Below are 6000 nucleotides of genomic sequence, written 5' to 3'. Positions count from 1 at the left end.
AAGAGTTATGGAAAGTATGACCCCGAACCTCTTTGGGAGGCAATCTCCGGGAAGAAATTTGAGGATTTTCATGCATGTCGTGCTCTTTTGGTCCATCATCCGGGCATAAGAGTATGGCACAAGGTTGTGGGAAATACCATAATTGCTAGGAAAGACACCAATCATTTCACAAGACTCGATTTTATTCTCCTTGAACCGGCTTTGAATATCGGAAGAATTCACACCAAGCCTTACAATTCTTTGAGGCTATTGGTTGATAGATGGCTTAATGTTGATAATGGGAAGAAGGGCACGACCGTTATTGTCAATGGCGGCCTAGTCACGGTCCTAGCTAAGCACTTTGATCCTAATTTCAATAAGGATAAGAAGTACAAAGCAAAGGAAGGTGGCCATCTTATTGATATGCACATTATGATTCACAAGTTCAAGTGGGTTGCCCATAACCCCCTTGACACTAAATATGGATGGCTAACTAGTGAAGCTAGATCGTTCACCTTGCCCTCAAAGATTTGTCCCCTAAGTGTCCACCGGACCAATTATCTACTTCCCCTTCCGAAGAAGCCGAGTATATCATTCAACAACAAAAGGGTGATCTTGAAACCCCCTCCTCTTCCATTGTCATACCACCTTACCCCTTTGAGTATGAAGAGTTCAAGCCGGAAGGAATTGAAATTGGGAAAGACTACGTGACTCTTCTCATGCAAGCAATGCACAAGCAAGCCCATGAAGATCGGAAAAATGCGTATTTGGCTCAATATCCACCCCTCTTACATCTAGCTAGGCAAGGACTCCTTGATCCATCTTGTCCTTTGCCTAGTTGGGCGGATAGAGAAGTCTTATTTCCGGGTGCATCTAGGGACGTGGTGGGAGATAATGAGGTTGTTGGAAATGATGAAGAAGTTGATGATAATATTGAGGAAGAAGCGATGGAAGGAGAAAGAAATGGTGAAGATGATGATGAGCAAGATGAGGAAGAAAGTGAAGAAGCAAATGACAAGGAAAGTGGCAATGTGACCACTTCTCATGAGGGAAGTGGTGATGATGATAACATGATGGAAGACTAGCAAGCCTTGGAGACTCCTACACTCCCATGGTTTGTCTATATCTCTTTGTATTGTATTTCATTTTGATCATTGTTGGTTTAGTCCTAGCAACATCAAAGGACTCACACCTCGGTACCATTGAGGTGTTCTTATTATTCCCATTTGTAAAATCCAAAATGACAAAACTAGTTTCATGCATAGCATAGTGTGTGCATGAACTATACCCATCCTTGGACATTAGCAATAGTGTCTCACTCGGTTTGGGGAAGTTAATGCATACACAACGGGAGGTAATCTAAATTATCCTCTCCGTCATAACAAAAACCATGCATCATGTAGTGTAGCTTAGTATAGAATTTCATTTAGTATAGAAATCATGCATCATCTTTGCATAATTTCCATCATTTTGGCCATTGAGGACAATGCCCATATTAGTGTGGGGATGGGAATTCTAACATTTAACTCTTATTCAAAAACCCATAAAAAGTGAAAAATTTCAAAAATCATAAAAATTGAAAAAATTGAAAAACCCAAAAACAAGTTCATTTCCTTTGTATATATTGTCTTGTATATATTGTGTTTGTTTTATCCTTGTTCACATTGATTGACTACGCCACATCCGAGACATGAGGATATTGAAGACCGCATGGTATGATCTTTCTAATCTCCTTTTTCCTCTTTATGTTAATGACTATGTGGCTTTATTTTGATTGATGCGGTATAACAATGTGAACTTAGGACTTGCACTTAGATTATATGTCATATTAGTTGGTAGAATCATATGCATTAGGATGTTTATATGTTATTTGCATCATGGCATGTAGGTTGCATGTTAGAAAAATTTTGCGAAACCGTCTACTTGGGAAGCTTGACAAGTGTATATAGGCCCTAGTAGATGTTTTTTATTCTTAAAACTTTGCTTGTTAGAATACTTGTAAAACACCCTAGGATGTGTCATGCTAGTATCCTTTGACCCATGGATTAAGGCCGAGTCAAGAGTACCTTGTGGTGTGATAACTCCTTGGCTACCGTTTATTCCAAGGTGACCCTTGAAACCATGAATACATCCATCATCCATGTTCTACCATATATTTTTGTCATCAAAGGGAATGAGCACAAAAAGAAATCAATTTGAGTTCAATGAAATGAAAAGTGAAAGAAAGTTTGCAAAAATGCATCAAAAGAAAAGAGGAGCAAAAATAGACTCCTAAGCTTCAAATACAAGGCACCCTCGTTACTAATTGGGGTGACTTTGAAAATGTTCAAAAAGAAATGCAAAAAGTTGTCAAGTATTGAAATGCCAAAAATCAAAAAGAAATGGCAAAGAAAGTGTTCTCAAATGTCAAATGCCACAAGAAATTGGGGGGAAAACAAAAACAAAAGCAAACTCCCAAAATGAAACTCAAATATCTATTGATCCCTTTATCCATCATATCCATTTTTGTGCATGGTAGAGAGGGGACGACCATTCTTCTTGTCTAGGCAAGAGGGGGAATTCCGCGATCCTCCAGTGTTTCTAACACCATAGGGAGTCTACTCTTGACAAAAGCATTTAACGATTGAGGACAAAGGTACCCTAGCTTGACACATTTTGGAGGTGATTTATTGGTATCCTTCTAGGCTTAGTAGTTTGAACAAATTGCATCTATGAAGGATTGTGTACCCTTGAATTGCTTCCCTTGTAGATAATTTCCGCCACTTAGATGAGGAGAGTGGCTATTCTTTTTTTAGATGCATCCATTATATGTTTTTGTGTGCTTAATGTTTGGATGTGTCGCCATTTTGGCAAGACCCACCTTGCCTTGCAAGAAGGCATCCTACCTCATGGTTGTCTTGTTGTGAGTTGAAGGGGCGGAGTGAGACCCGCTAATTGTCTTATATCGGCTATATTATTAGGATAGGTTAGTATTGGTCCTAGTCTTTGTCACCTTTTTACTCGGGACGAGCAAAGGTTTGGTTTGGGGATATTTGATGTGACCATAATTGGCGCATATTTAGCCCCCGAATTACCCTTGTTTCCATGCTTTTTAGTGCTTATTTGGGTCATTTCTTATCTTTAGTTCTTTGTTTTGAATATTCTTTGAGATTTTGATCCCTTGGTAGGAAAGGAGTAAGAATCTTGCATTTTCATGACAAATCAAGACTAAATTGATCAAATTCAATGACCAAGCATCAAGGAGGGACAAGATTAGAAGGCCTTTGTACATATCATAGTAGAAGAGCAATGTTGAGAAAGGATCCTTGAGTCCCCAAGGAAATCCCCAAGGAATTTATGAAGAAAAGGGAAGGAAAGAAGGAGTTACCACGCTGACTGACAATCCGAGCGGATTGTCAACAATCCGCCCGTCCTGCCCTTGCACAATCCGAGTGTCCCAGCTGGAATCCGCTCGGATTCCCCCTCAACAATCCGCCCGGATTCCCGAATCCGCTCGGATTCCATCGACCAAATCCGCCGTCCCGACCCTAATCCGCCCGGATTCCTTCACAAAGACGGGTTGTCTTCTTCAAGCTACGAAAAGAGAAGCCCTTCTCTCCAAAAATACCGGCTTCTCCTTGCTCTACTTAAAAAGTGTAATTACTAGTTTAGCCCTTAGTTAACCCTAATGCATCCTCCCTAATTTTCACTATAAATACCCCATTAATCTAATTAGAGGAGCATGTTCTTCTTATCAATAATTAGTGTAGTTAATATCAATCAAATCTCTCTTCAATATTGTAATCAAGTATTAATCAAGTTTTAATCCAAGTTTTAGTTCTTTAATCTCTCTTTTGTTCATCCTTTATTTTGGGTAATTGAAGATTATTTGGGTTATTATTGGGAGATTGACAACCTCTCAATCTAGCATTCAAGTACTTCTATTATTCTTGCTTTATTATTGGAATCATTAGTAGGTATAATCTCTTAATCCCTTTTTAATTATTGCTAATTACTTTCATTTATTCATCATGTTTCATATTGTTGGTATGATTGACAACCTTGCTAGCATGATCAACATGATAATGAGTGAGTAGTCTCTTAGCTAGGGTTAATGGGTGATTAGGGGAAACCAACATGGGGAATGATTCATGCTTAAATTAATATGCTTTCATATCTTATTTGCTTGCTTGTTTTGATCTCAACTCATGCACATGTTATATTTGATGAAATGCTAAGCCTATGAATCCTTGCATTTACTATCATCTCCTATCTTTTCAATGAGACTTGTAAGACATAACCCAACTCGAGTCTCATTAGACCATGCATGTTGTTGAGTAGGGAAGATTAAGTCGACTTGTAGGTGTTGTACAATCTAATCGATTCGGCTCCGGGACCCAAACTTTCCTAGGATTGTAAGATATAAACCAACTCAATCCATCACAACAATAATTGCTTGCTTATAATTTGAGAACATGTTTGTATGATCATATCCCATGATTCCCCTATGATCCCATGACACCCTAGTGCCTTTAATCAATTGTTTACACCCCTTTTTATTCATCTTGCTTGTTTATTTTCATTGTTATTCTAGTTTAGTAACCTTCTACATCAACCCAATTTGTGACACCCCTTAGACACCACTAGTTACAATAGAAATCTCATTTCAACTCCCGTCCCTTGGGATCCGACCTTTACTTGCCTCTTTACTAATTGTAGAGTTGCTTGTTAAGCTATAAATTGTGTTTTGATTCGACCGTGACCAACGACCACATCTATTTACTTGTGAATACGAAACGGACCGATCAATAGAGAAACTCCCACCTCCCGTGAATGTTAGAGGGGTGAGAAGTTTTCTCGGTCACGCGGGTTTCTATCGCCGTTTCATAAAAGATTTTTCAAAAATAGCGAAACCCCTCACTCAACTCTTACTCAAAGATGCCCAATTCCATTTCACTGATGAGTGTGTTGAAGCCTTTAATAGAATCAAGGAAGCACTAATCTCGGCACCGATCATTCAACCTCCAAATTGGGAACTACCGTTCGAGATTATGTGTGATGCTAGTAACTACGCCGTTGGAGCGGTTCTTGGCCAACGGGTAGGAAGACCTCTTCATGCCATCTAATAATAAGCAAGACTCTTGATCCCTCCCAAGTGAACTATGATACCACCGAAAAAGAGCTTCTTGCCATTGTCTATGCTTTGGACAAATTCCGTTCCTACTTACTTAGATCCAAGGTGATTGTCTTTTCGGATCACCGTGCTCTCCGACATCTCTTGATAAAGACGGAGGCAAAACCAAGGTTGTTAAGATGGATTTTTCTTCTTCAAGAATTCGACTTGGAGATAAGAGACAAGAAAGGAGCCGAAAATGTAGTGGCGGATCACTTGTCAAGGATCCGGTTTCATGATGAACAAAGAGAAACGCCGATCAATGACTCATTTCCCGACGATATCTTGATGGCCATTCAAACACAACTTGAAAGGCACATCATCCCATGGTTTGCCGATTACGCCAACTATATCGTTGGAAGAGTACTCCCTCCAAATTTGAACTACAACCTAAGGAAGAGGTTCTTATTCGAAGTAAAGAGGTACTTTTGGGATGACCCAAACCTCTACAAAGAGTGTAGTGATGGGCTCTACCGAAGATGCATCCCTCAATGGGAAGTCCAAGGAATCCTGGAAGGGTGTCACTCATCACCCTACGGTGGGCACCATGGAGCAAGGAGAACCATTGCAAAAATTCTTCAATCGGGCTTCTATTGGCCTACAATGTTCCAAGACACAAGGGAATTCATCATTCATTGTGATGCTTGTCAAAGAACGGGGAATATCTCTTGGAGAAACGAAATGCCACAAAGGGGCATACTAGAGGTGGAGATCTTCGATGTTTGGGGGATCGACTACCAAGGTCCGTTTGTGACATCCAATGGGAATAAGTATATCCTTGTGGCCGTAGATTACGTCTCAAAGTGGGTGGAGGCAATTGCCACCCCAAACGATGATGCAAAAACGGTCACCAAGCTCTTCAATAAAAT

Source organism: Silene latifolia, chromosome 7 (assembly GCF_048544455.1).
Source record: "Silene latifolia isolate original U9 population chromosome 7, ASM4854445v1, whole genome shotgun sequence".
Taxonomy (NCBI): domain Eukaryota; kingdom Viridiplantae; phylum Streptophyta; class Magnoliopsida; order Caryophyllales; family Caryophyllaceae; genus Silene; species Silene latifolia.
This window is presented reverse-complemented; position numbering follows the sequence as displayed.